This window comes from Mustela nivalis, assembly GCF_964662115.1.
Source record: "Mustela nivalis genome assembly, chromosome: 18".
NCBI lineage: Eukaryota > Metazoa > Chordata > Mammalia > Carnivora > Mustelidae > Mustela > Mustela nivalis.
Genome location: NC_139037.1, coordinates 36,971,468 through 36,984,674, shown reverse-complemented (window position 1 = coordinate 36,984,674; position 13,207 = coordinate 36,971,468).

Genomic DNA, 13,207 nt, shown 5'->3' with positions numbered 1-13,207 from the left:
TAAAGAAAAGAGAGAAAGACAACTATTAGCCCATGAAGAAAGGCTTTGAGAATTTGATGATGCCTTGAAATGAAACAATGTCAGAATTAGCAGCATCCCAGAGGGAGTTGAAAGAGAGAGGGCTAGAAGACATATTTGAGCAAATCATGGCTGAGAACTTACCTAACCTGGGGAAGGGAACAAGCATTCATGTCCAAGAGGCAGAGAGGACCCCTCCCAAAATCAATAAAAATAGATCAACACTGGACAGATAATAGTGAAGCTTGCAAATCTTAGAGCCAAAGAAGCTATCCTGAGAGCAGGTAGGGAAAGGAGATTTCACCTTATACAGAGGGAGAAACATCAGAATAACATCATACCTATCTACAGAAACCTGGCTGGCCAGAAATGGCTGGCAAAACATATTCAGAAGTACATGCAGCCAAGAATAATTTATCCAGCAAGGTTGTCATTCAGAATGGAAGGAGAGACAGAGAGCTTCAAGGACATAGAGAAACTGAAAGAATATATGAGCACCAAGCCATCCCTGCAAGAAATATTAAAGGGGATTCTGTAAGCAAAGAGAGACACCAAAAGTAACATAGACCAGAAAGTAACAGAGACAATCTGTAGAAACTGGGACTTTACAGTTAATACAATGGCACCAAATTCATCTTTCAAAAGTGAATGTAAGTGGGCTGAATGCTTAACCAAAAGACAGAGGGTATCAGACTGGATAAAAAAGCAAGAGCCATCCATATGCTGTCTATGCTGTCTACAGGAGATGATTTTAGACTTGAAGACACCTCCAGACTGAAAGTGAAGGGGTGGAGAATAGTTTACCATACTAATGGACCTCAAAAGAAAGCAGGGGTAGCAATCCACCTGTTAGACAAATTAGATTTTAAACCAAAGACTGTAGCAAGAGATGTAGAGGGACACTATATTATACCAAGGGTCTACCCAACAAGAAGATCTAACAATTGTAAATATCTATGCCTCCAATGTGGGAGCAGCTAATTATATAAACTAATTAATAACCACAGTAAAGAAACATATTTATAACAATACCATGGTAGCAGGAGATTTTAATACCCCACTCACAGCAATGGGTAGATTATCTAAGTAGAAGATCAACAAAGAAACAAGAGCTTTGGATGACACATTGGGCCAGGTGGACTTCACAAATATATTAGAACATTCCATCCTAAATCAACAGAATACTCATTTTTCTTGAGTGCAAATGGAACTTTCCCCAGAAAAGATCACATACTGGTTCAAAAATCCAGTCTCAACCAATACCAAAAACTGAGATTATTCCCTGCATATTTTCATACCACAATGCTTTGAAACTAGAACTCAATCACAAATTTATTCAATTTGGAAGGAAGTTGAACACTTGGAGATTACAGAGCATCCTAATAAAGAATGAATGGGTCAACCAGGAAATTAAAGAAAAATTTAAATAATTCACGCAAATTAATAGAATGAAAACACACCAGTCCAAAACATATGGGATACAACAAAGGCAGTGCAAGAGGTACATAGCATTCCAAGCTTCTCTCAAAAAATTAGAAAAATCACAAATACCCAAACTAACTTTACACTTAAAGGACCTGGAGAGAGAATAGCAAAAAAAGCCTAAACCAAACAGGAGAAAAGAAATAATAATGACAGCAGAAATCAATGAAATAGAAACCAAAACTAACGAAGAGTAGAACAGATCAATGAAACTAGAAGCTGCTTCTTTGAAAGAATAAGATCAATAAACCTCTGCCCAGACTTATCCATGAGAAAAGAGAAAGGACCCAAATTAATAAAATTATGAACGATAAAGGAGAGACCACAACCAATACCAAGGTAATACAGACAAGTATTAGAACATATAATGAGGGGCGCCTGGGTGGCTCAGTGGGTTAAGCCACTGCCTTGGGCTCGGGTCATGATCCCATGGTCCTGGGATCAAGTCCCATATGGGGCTTTCTGCTCAGCAGGGACCCTGCTTCCTCCTCTCTCTGTCTCTGCCTGACTCTCTGCCTACTTGTGATCTCTGTCTGTCAAATAAATAAATAAAATCTCCTTTTTTAAAAATTAAGGAATAGAAAATACATTTACTGTATTCTATTGTATTTATTGAAAAAAAAATCCATACATAAATGAACTCATGAAGTTCAAATTTGTGTTGTTCAAGGATGTATTGTGTGTATAATGGAATATTACTCAGCTATAAAGCATGATGAAATCTTCTCATTCTGAACATATATGGATCAAGAGGGTGCAAGAATAAGTGAAAAAAAATCAAACAGAAAAAGACAAATACCATATGATTTTGATTACATGTGGAATCTAAAAAACAAACAAAGAAAAAAAAAGCTGAATTAGACTCTTAAATACAGAAAACAAACTGGTGGTTCCCAGACAGGAGAAGATATGGTTGGGGGAGGGATGGGCAAAATAGGTGAAGGAATTAAGAGTTACAGACTTCTAGTTGTAAAATGAGTAAGTCATGAGGATGGAAAGTGCAGAGTAGGAAATATAGTCCGTTATATAGTAACTTTATACGGTTACAGATGGTGACCGCACTTATCATGGTGAGCATTTTGTATTGCATAGAATTGATGAATCACCATGTTGTACACCTGAAACTAGTACCGTGTTGTAGGTCAACTGTACTTCAATAAAAAATGTGATTGTAAGTACATTGAATAACTTAGAGGAAAAGAGGGACAAAGTGGGTAAAAAGAGGAGGAATTTCAGCACAGAAATTCCATAGCTGAAAACTATTTTCAGCGTTTCCTGTGACGGCAGAGCCTACTTGTGCAAACTTAACCTTTTTAAAACTACTGAGGCTATATCCCCAGACCACACACACTTTCCTTTTTAATCATTTGATAAACAGATATTTGTCTGTCGAGTGCTCTCTGGGCCCCTGTGTCTTGCTTGTTAAATAAAAGGTGCCCTGGGGACTCTTAGCTGCCCCCTGAAGCCCCAGCCTCCAGCCCTACTGGAGAGGAGTCATCTCCCAGGAAATGGTCTCTGTGAGCCCTGGGTCCTGAGAACTGTGTCCCAGAGCCTCAGGCATCTGCAGAGCTGGGGTGTGGGGCTTTCCAGCTGGAGAATAGCTCCAGGGCCAGGCTGGACTCGGAGTCATTTTCTGTCTTCTCAGTAGCCAAGTCTGACCTCATTACTGAGGGTCGTTCGTGTTTGTCCATGAAGTAATAGGGGGACCAGCTCCACTTTATCCCCGGTGCTGGCCTGCAGAGTAGTCGGGACCTGAAGGGACAGCAGCCTTCTTTGTGAGCTTGAAGGGCTTTCTCTATTTGTCACAGTCCTCTGGACTCAGTGGAGACACCCAGGAGCTGTGAGGATATTGATGGTCGATCCATCTCTAGTGCACTCCTGGAGGCCTGCTGGTCTCTGCTTTTGGTGCACTGATGGCTGTGAGGGAGACCCCCACACCTGGCTCACGGCCAAGAGCAGAGCCCAGCCCATCTGACACAGGGTTGGGTGGAGGGAGAACATGAGGGGGGAGGTGGTCTGAAGTGCTGATGACAGGACGCACTTCAGATTTCTGACAAACGTGGAGTCAGCTGTGAAATCTCCTTTCCTATATAATGAGGTTCTTTGATGCCTGAAGAAGAACTGGCTTTAAATCAACCATTTAGGCTAAGATAGGTTATAGCGGCATCTGTTATTTTCTGGTTTACATTTTTGGTGGGGCGGGGGCGGAGGGGAGGTTTTAGAATGTTAGATGGAAATGCTGTCTTGAGTCCTCAGCTGCAACCCCAGTGTGTCACGAGATGGCAGCCTAACACAAGGATTGAGTCAGTGGCTGGCGGCCTCCTCCAGAGTCTTGGAGTCCTTTTCCTCCAAGCCTGTCAAAAACCCGGTTTACCATCCACTTCAAAGAATTGCAGCCTGGGTACTAAAAACCACGACCATTCAGGAGATGGGGTTATTTCTCTCTAAACAATGTAACTTGATTTTGATCAACACTTTCCCAGCCAGAATGGATGGTGACGGAGTTAAGTGGTTTAAACAAGGTAGAGATTAAAAGGAGAGGAGAATGATGAGATGCTGGGGAAGAGACGTGATTGTGGCTGACATTCAGAAATTGATGGCGTATCAGTGAGGTGGAGGGAGAGCAGGTGAGGAGGGGTTCCACTGGCTCGATTGTGGGTAGATTGCAGCAGGTTCTGGATGGGGCTGCTTAGAGGAAGGTGAGAGAATTTCCACCGCAGTGGGGTTTGTTTGTTTTTGGAAGTGCCTTTTTTCCTTTTACTTGAAATGATTTTCTGCCCAGTGACCCTGTTATTACCATGGAGAGAGACACTCCTACCTGCAGAGTAAATAATACAACATGGGGCAGTGATGTATAGACATGAGCTCATGAATTTCATGTGACAAGTGTCCTTTTCTGTGTTCATGGAGGTAGAAATCAAAACAAAGGGAGCTGAGGTTACTTAGTAAAATTGCTGCCAATTAAGCTTTTTATTATTATTATTACTATTATTATTATTTTGACATTGGACACTGGTGACATTTATTTGTGACATCTGGGTTAAGAAGCACTTGATTGTTTTACCTCCTCCTTATCAATGGACAGCAAGTGCTTATGGAGGGGAAATGGAAGGTCCTGAGGGCAGTGGAATGGGGTGCTGCCCCTTGTTATTCCAGGCTGCCTGTGGGAATTGCGGGATCCACAGTGTGGGAACCCCAAGGACATGCAGCGAGTGTCTTTGAAGGGATGCATGAATGACCACGTGTCTGCAATCCACTGAGAGGCACAGAGAGGGGCTGCCTCATGCTTAGGCAGAAGAAGTTACCTCCTGAGCAGTGGGAACCCAGGGGCACCATAAATGCCAGTCCCCGACCCCACCCATATAGTAACAGGCATGCTCCTGCTCCAGGAACCAGGGTGCTTGGAATTCCAGTGGGGAGTCTGCTTTCTCCAGAGCTTTATTTTGGAAATATAAACACTTACTGAGGGTAGTGAAGTGAGCCCTTTACCTGGCAGCTGATCCTGGTCTAAGGAGTCAGGATGGGATGAGGGGTGACAAGGGAGGAGATAAAAAGTGACTTGGCTCACTTCACCCTTTTGCCTTCACAGTGAAAACGTACTTAGAATTTCATCTGATGGAGCACAGTCCTGAGAGCTTGACTTATCTTGGTTGACTGTAACTGGGGAGAAGTAAAATGTTTTCCTCCTTTATTATTTCCTGGCCTTCCTTCCACTGAGGAACTTGATAAAATACCACTAGAGGAGCAGGTGTGGGGAGCGCTCCTGTGCCTGCCTCTTCTTGGAAAGTGAGCCACCTTGCTTCACCTATCTATGCCAGGGACTAGGTGTTGTGTGCCCCAAGGCTGATTGTTTTAGGAGGTGATTTCCCCTCCCTCTTGGAGACACACATGATTTCTCTGAACGCACAGAGCACAAATTTCTCATTGTGCATGAAAGTTATCTGTTATTAATGCAGATTCCTGAACAGAGAACCCGTTCTGAGGTATAGCTGTGCTGCATTGGAGGTGTATAAGTTCATTCCAATGCCAACGAAGCCCTTCCTTTATTTTTCTTTCATTAAGTAATTGATCAGTAGCATTGATCAGAAAAAATTAAGCCTTGTTAACCATATTCTCAGATGAAGATCACTTAAGTTAATTTTTAGTACATCAATTCCCGCATTAGGCACTAATTGGAAAGGATAAAGCTGTGCAGTGTGTTACTGGATGAGACCTGGGACAGCCACACCTTCAAAGGATTACCAGAAAATTTGATTTTACCAACCTATAATAAAATGGGAAATTGCACCTGATGGAGGTTTAAAACTGTTCCAGTCCTCTACATGAATTTTATTTGATGTTCCCCAGGCATCCTTTCTGAGAAGGAAAAATGACAGAGCTGGGAGCAGCCCCTGCTCCTTGTACTGGAGATATGAGCCTCCCCTACCTTCCCTTCCAACATACATTTTTTTTTCCTAAACCCCATATCTTGTGTGATATCTTGGGGGAAAACTTTATGTTGAGAGATGACAATTGACTGGGTCAAATGCAGAGAAAGCCAGAAATCGTCTACTAGCAAGGGCTTCTAGGGTTAGAGTGTAACATTTGCCTTTTTAAAATGACTTCACTGTGTGTTTTGGTCTTCTGAAGGTGGGCCTGAATAATTGTCACTTTCATGAGAAATGCATATGGTTTGAGAGGACCTGCAGAGTTTTTGGACTGCTGGCCAGAAAGTGGATCAGAGAAGCATTGGCTCCTGGGTTCTGAGAATCTGGAGTGTTAGAGCTTCTACTGCAGAGTTGCTGCCTTGGCTTGTGATGGATGAGGCAATGCAGAAGAAGAGCCACCACAGTGGAAAACCCTGTTGAATCATAGACTCTACTCCAGTCTGGATTCTCAGGCACTGAGCTGGAGAGATTCCTCACTGGTGATATCTCTTTACCTGTGACCACTTCACAGCACTTGCCTGATACTGAATTGTAATGGCAGAATGTTTTATGACTCTTGGGCTCAGGGCACATTAACATTTCCTTTTCCCAACTGCCTATTTGACTTTAAAACAATTCAGGTTGTTTGCAGACCAAATTATTATTATTATTATTTTTAAAGATTTTATTTATTTATCAGAGAGAGAGGTGGGGAGAGAGCGAGCACGGGCAGAGGCAGAGGGAGAAGCAGGCTCCCTGCTGAGCAAGGAGCCCGATGTGGGACTCGATCCCAAGACGCCGGGATCATGACCTGAGCCGAAGGCAGCTGCTTAACCAACTGAGCCACCCAGGCGTCCCTGCAGACCAAATTATTGTTAGAATAACCAAGTGCCATTTTTTAAAAAGATTTTATTTATTTATTTGACAGAGAGAGATCACAAGTAGGCAGAGAGGCAGGCAGAGAGAGGGGAGGAAGCAGGCTCCCTGCTGAGCAGAGAGCCCGATGTGGGACTCGATCCTAGGACCCTGAAATTATGACCTGAGCCAAAGGCAGCGGCTTAACCCACTGAGCCACCCAGGCACCCCCAGGTGTCATTTTAAGTGGAACCAAAAGATCAACAAATCGGGTTTAAATGAAATCCAAAGAGAATATTGTTAGATAATTTGAGCATTTGACCATCAGGGTACATTGCGTTGTTGAGAGAAAAGGGTGATACCTGCTTCCTTGAGATTTTTTAAAATGAAGTAACCAGCTACCTACTCTAGATAATGTTGCTATTCCCCACTCAGGGGCAAGAGGCTGAACTAGCTGGTGTTCAAGGTTCTCTCACCTTGAGAACTTGAGTAGTCCATGAGTGTTGTGTGATAAATTAGTAGGGGCATGGTGGGAGCTTTTGGGGGTCAAGACCCCAGACAGTCTGCTATGGGCTAAATTACATCCACCAAGATTCATATGTTGAAGCTATAACCCCCAGTGTCATGGTATTTAGAAATGGCACTTTTGGGAAGTAATCAGGTTTTGGTGATGTCATAAGCATGGGGGCTCTCATGATGGGATTAGTGCCTCATAAGAAGAGACACCAGAGAGCTTTTTCCTTCTCTTTCTACCATGTGATGACACAATGCAAAGGCAGCCATCTTCAATCCTTGAACTTGAACTTAGCCTCCAGACTGTGATGAGATGAATTTCAGTTGTGTAAGTCACCTAGTCTAGGGGATTTTTGTTGTTATGGTAGCCTGGGCAGACTAAGACAACGCCCCAGAAGGTTCAGACTGCTGTGTCTGTAGAGGGGACTGATGATCAGTGTCAGCAGGTTCTATATTACAGGTGGTGGGCAAGGTTGGTTAACCCCTCCAGGCAGCAGTCCTGGAGCCGTCAGTGGACTCCCATTCTCAGCAACTTCTCTAATTTTGGTGGAACACTCTAGGTTTCCTCCCCTTCTACTCCATAGATGTTTATTTAATCCCCGCTAAGAAAAAAAAAAAAAAGGAATTTAACTTTTTCCTTCAGAGATTTCTGTGTATCTTGAAAAAAATACAAAACAACCCAATAAATGACCTTATATCAGAACACCCTCCTATACTCCCATTAACACTCTTCTATGGTTAAGGACATGTATAATTTTACTGCTCAAGAACCAGCAGGATAAAACCTGGAGTTCAGGGGCTCCCTGTCAAGAATTATACCCCAGTTGCCAGTTCACTAGTTGGTTTGCCAGTTTCATGGATGCTGGTGGAATGCATATGAGACCTGGGTCAGAAGACAAGGACTCCATTCTCACAGCAGTAACAGTAACCCATAATCAGAATTTTCCTGTACTGGTTCAACCCAGTGGGTTGTGTCACAGGAGTGGAATCCATAAGGTTTAAGAATTTTTGTAATGGGAAGTGAGCATACCTGCCTTTCACTCCAGAGAGAGAACAAATCTATCTGTCTTTCAAGGCTGTTCATTGTACAAATATCCTTGGAAAGATAGTCCAGAACAAAGGCCACTAGTGCCTCTGTTCACGAGATATACAGAAATGTGACAGACCCATGAAGATATGTCTCTCAACATTTCCACAACGAATGTCCCATCTTATCTCACCTCACCCCTGCCTAAGAACACATGCTCAGTCATAACAAGGTGCTTGTCTCCCTGCCTCATGAGGCTGCTTGTTCGTGATGGCTTCTTCCTCCCTGGATGCTTCTTGCTCATTTTTTAAGGCTCACCATTAGTTGCTGTCTCTGTGATGGATTAGAGGACCTTCCCTGGCAAGCTGTCTATGGAAGACCACAAATTCCTTGACAAGGACTCCAGGGTGTGACAACTTTTCCAGAGTGAGGAGCATCTTCTTTGTTTCCAAGGTCACCTACCATCATTGCCACTCTAATGGATGCTAGGTTAATTCAGATGTGAGTGTGGCTCATCTTTCCATGGGAATATTTCCTGCCCTAGCCAACTGCAAGCCTCCTAAGGATGGAGCTCTGTGTTGGGCACTTTGACAGAGTGGCCAGCAGGTATTGGACACATGTTAAGTCCTCCCTGATGGGTGGGCTGTTTGAAGCTGTGACTTGGTAGAGACGGTACTGGCCAAGCAGACACATGTTGCTGATCAGTGCTGCAGTGAGGTCCTTTCTCAGACATTCAGATTGCTTTCTGAACACAGTTCTCTGAAATTGTATTGACCTGTGGACTCTTTCAAGTAGCTATAATCTCTGCAAGAAGCAGCCCCTACAATATACTAAATTTGTTAAGATCTGGATTTGGATGTTTTCTGATAATTAAAAGGCTTCATTTCCTCATTTTGAATTATGGAAGGTAATTTCTGGGAGAGGGAAACACTTCTGTGTTCAGAAGTTTTCCCCCTACAGAAGACAGAAATTCAAGTTAATCTGGCAAATGTTTATTGAGCATTTATAGTATTTCGGGAAATTAAAAGCATAAGAAGTGGGTGTTAATGACAACCTGGTCTGTGACCTCTGGAAGCTTCTATCCAACAGGATGGGATTATGGCACTGAGTGAGAGCAAGTTCTGCAAATAATAGACAGATAACCAGGAACACATCTTGTTTGCCTGCATCTGGAAGTAGAGCTATATTATTTATTTTACTACATAACAGATGACCCCAAAACTGACTGTCTTAAGAAAATATTTATTATCTCAGTTTCTGTGGGTCAGGAATTTGGAAATGGGTTAACTGAGGAGTTCTGGCTCTGTGTTCCTCTTCAGTATTACAGACACCAGCCACAGCTTGTCAACTGAAAGACTGACTTGGGCAGGAGCGTGTGCTCCTGAGAATGGCTTGTCCACATGGATGTGGTCAGAGGACCTTGGTCCTTGCTATTTATGTCTTTCCATTGGGATGTTTGAGTATCTATTCAAAGTATTACCTGGCTTCTCCCAGAGTCAGTGGGAAAGCGAATGAGAAGCTACAGTATCTTTTATGATCTACCCTCCAGAGACATCACCACGTCTGCGATATGCTATTGGTTGCACAGGTCAGTCCTCCTCAATGTGGGAGAGGCAATACCAGAAGACAGGGATCATTGGGGACCATTTTGGAGGCTGGCTACCAGGGTTGTCTCCTGCTAGCAAAGGGACCCAGGAGTCCCAAATGTCCCCATGTCTGTTCTCACTCCTGAAAAAACTGAGCCTCTGTGGAGACTACTGGAACCTCTGCCTCAGGCTGAAGGCAGCAGTGGGAGCTCTGAGTCTGCTCTGGAGATATTGCTCGCGTCTGCTTGTGATCACAGAGATGCCTCTGTTTCAAAGAATTTTCCTGGCTGGGTAATGAGAGAAGCAGCAGGTGGCTGTGCACTCTGCTCACCCTCTGAACTGGCTCCTATGTGATGGCTCTCTTTTCTCCACTTTGCACCTTCAGTACAAAAGCTTCCTCAGCCCTTCATCCAAGGGATGGTAGTTCACCTCTCTCAAAAGAAAGCTTTTGCCCTGCTGACCTGGATTGGTCTCAGCAAAAGTAAGATGCGTTTTCTTCCATGACACGAGGCAGTCAGCCCTTAAATGAAGTTTATTTAATAAAGGAGTTAGTTCCAGTCAAGTTCTTAAAATGGAATTATAGGTCCATTTGAAACAAAACTGAAGAGGCAGCAAGATCAAAGGTCAAGCAGAAGCGAATGAACCCTGTTTTCTAAGCAGATGTTGCACCATCTGAAAGACGCAGCTTCTAGAATGACAGTTTCATTTTCCAAGCTTGTGGATCACTGTCTCTTTCCTTCTCACACATACTATGTAGGATTACCTTCCATCACAGATGCACATGCAGGCCATGGCTCTTTGTGTCTGTGTTCTATTTCTGGAGCAGACCCTCCCAGAACTGATGCCTCGGAGAGATTAATGTAGGGAACACTAGTTGTTGGTCCCTCCCAGCATGCATTTCTCTCCCCCCTCCCTCCCAGGAATAAGGTGACTGTTCTTCACTTCCAGCCCATGTGCATTCTGTAAAGATGAGGCCATCCTGGCTCACACAGTCAGCCTACTGGGTCCCTCTGGCCTTGGTAATTGGTTCCAAATGAGCCTATGATTCAGTCCAGGTCAGTTAGAACCAGGAGTCAACTCCAGAACTTTTGTTCAGCTGGTGAACTTGCTGCCATTAGTTTACCACAGGTAGCTACCTGTCCATCCAGTAACCTGGCAGGGCTCTGGAATGAGATGCAGCCACATCCAGCCCTACAAATTCTCTTTTGGTTTTAGCCAGTTTGGATTGCCATGTTTTATCCATATGATACACTTCTGAATTGTAGAAATCAGATGGCTGTACCTCTCCTATGTGGAACTTGGTGCTTCAGTACAAATACTATGTAGAATGGATTTCTTTAAGGTCTTGTCTATGTCACACCATTTGGGTGACCCAAGGCAGTCCTAAACTGTGGCCTTGAGCACCATGTTCTGATGCCTGTTATCTCTGCATTGATGAGACTTAACAGTCATCGCTACAGGAGATAGGTTTCAGAGTTGTAGGCTTGGGCAGCTAGAAACAAATCTGAGGTTTATTTTTAGGCCATCATAGGCTGACATGTAACCTGCCCATGTGCTGCCAACCTCTCTTGGTAAAGAGGGAGAACAATGCATGGATCGCAAACTTGTTCTCTCTCTAACCTGTTATTTTCCTGCTTTGACACTCATTCTTGCCTCCTACGCAGGGACAACACTTCCCACTTCCCATCTCTTGGGCTCTTGCTCCATCAATCATCCTTCTTTCAAATCTTAGGATTTACCTGTCCACTGCCCTTTCTTCCTGAGACCATGCACAGATTGAAGATTTGACTGAGCAGAAGTTGTCCTTTCCACTCCCAACACCTTGGTCCTGCCTTCCCCTAAGCTACTAATCTTTCCTTCTCCACCAGCTTTCTTGTGAGTTTGGCCTGTGCCACTTCTGCCCATATCATTCACTCACCCACACTTCAGTCTTCTCTGGTAAAGGGGACCAGTTTTCCATATTGGCAAAACCCGTGAGACAAGCATATAAAAGTCACAGCACAAGATGTACTTATCACATGGGTGGCATTGTGCCTGTGTAAGCCCTCTGACATTGAATCTCCATGCCTTGGGACAAACTTGGAGTCCTTGAATTTTTGAAACTCTCCAAGCCCTGACTTCCACAATGTCATTCTTTGATGAGCTTCTTTCCACTTACGTCTTTCTTCTACTCCTACATATCATAGTCTCTTTTGTGCCTACCCTGCCCCTGTGGGTTTTATGTTTAAGATACTATCTTTCCTCCACTACAAGTGCTCTCTGGTTGCACTTATGGTCTTATTTACTAGCTCTGTGTACTTGATCCCAAATACTTATCTTTGGTCCCAACCTGTACCATGAGGTAAGTTTCTAGGGAAGGGGAAATCCACACAAGGCCCAGTGATGAGGAAACTGGAAGATTCAGGGAGGCCAAAGTAGCTAGCATTTGCAGGCAGACTACCAGAATGGGATGAAGAGAGAAAGATCAGAAGGGAGAGAGGGGAGTGGGTGGGGGGAGAAAGAGTTAGGATGGGAGGGAGAAGAGAAAGAGAAAGAGAGAACACTCCGGACTCCTTCAGGTTCCACTCAAGTCTTCAGCTCATTGCTAGTCAATGCATGAATGTGAGGAAACTACTTGAGGCAACTGAAAGATCCACTGGAAATAAGCAGGTAGAACAATGTCCAGAACTCATACAGGGCTGGAATAAGTCATGTTCCCAACAGCAAAAGTGGAAAAATCTTGTAATACACAGGGTATCAGGAAAAATAATCATTACTCCACAATTTAGATAAAATGTACAAGTTTCTGGAAAGACACAAACTACTAAAGCTTACTAATGAAAAAAGTAGATAACACAAATAGTCCAATATCTATTAAAGAAATTAAATGTATAGTTAAAAACTTACCCACGGGACACCTAGCTGGTTCACTCAGTAGAGCGTGTGACTTGATCCTGGGGTCATTAGTTGGGTGTGGAGTATACTAAAATAAAACACAACAAACAAACAAACAAACAAAACAAAACAAAAACAAAAAACAAACAAATAAAACAACAACAACAAAATAAAAACCACCTCCATGCCCTGGTGGCTTTAGTATAGAATTCTACCAGTCATTTAAAGAAAAAAAAGTCAATTCAATCCAAACTCTTCTAGAAACTTAAAGATGAGGGAAGAGTTCATAACTTATTCTAAGAAGCCAGCATTATCTGTGATTTCAAAACCAGAAAAGAGTTACAAGAAAAGAGGACTGCAAATTAAGATTCCTCATGTACATAGATGTGAATATTCTTTTTTTATTGTGTTATGTTAGTCACAGTAAAATACATCATTAGTTTTTT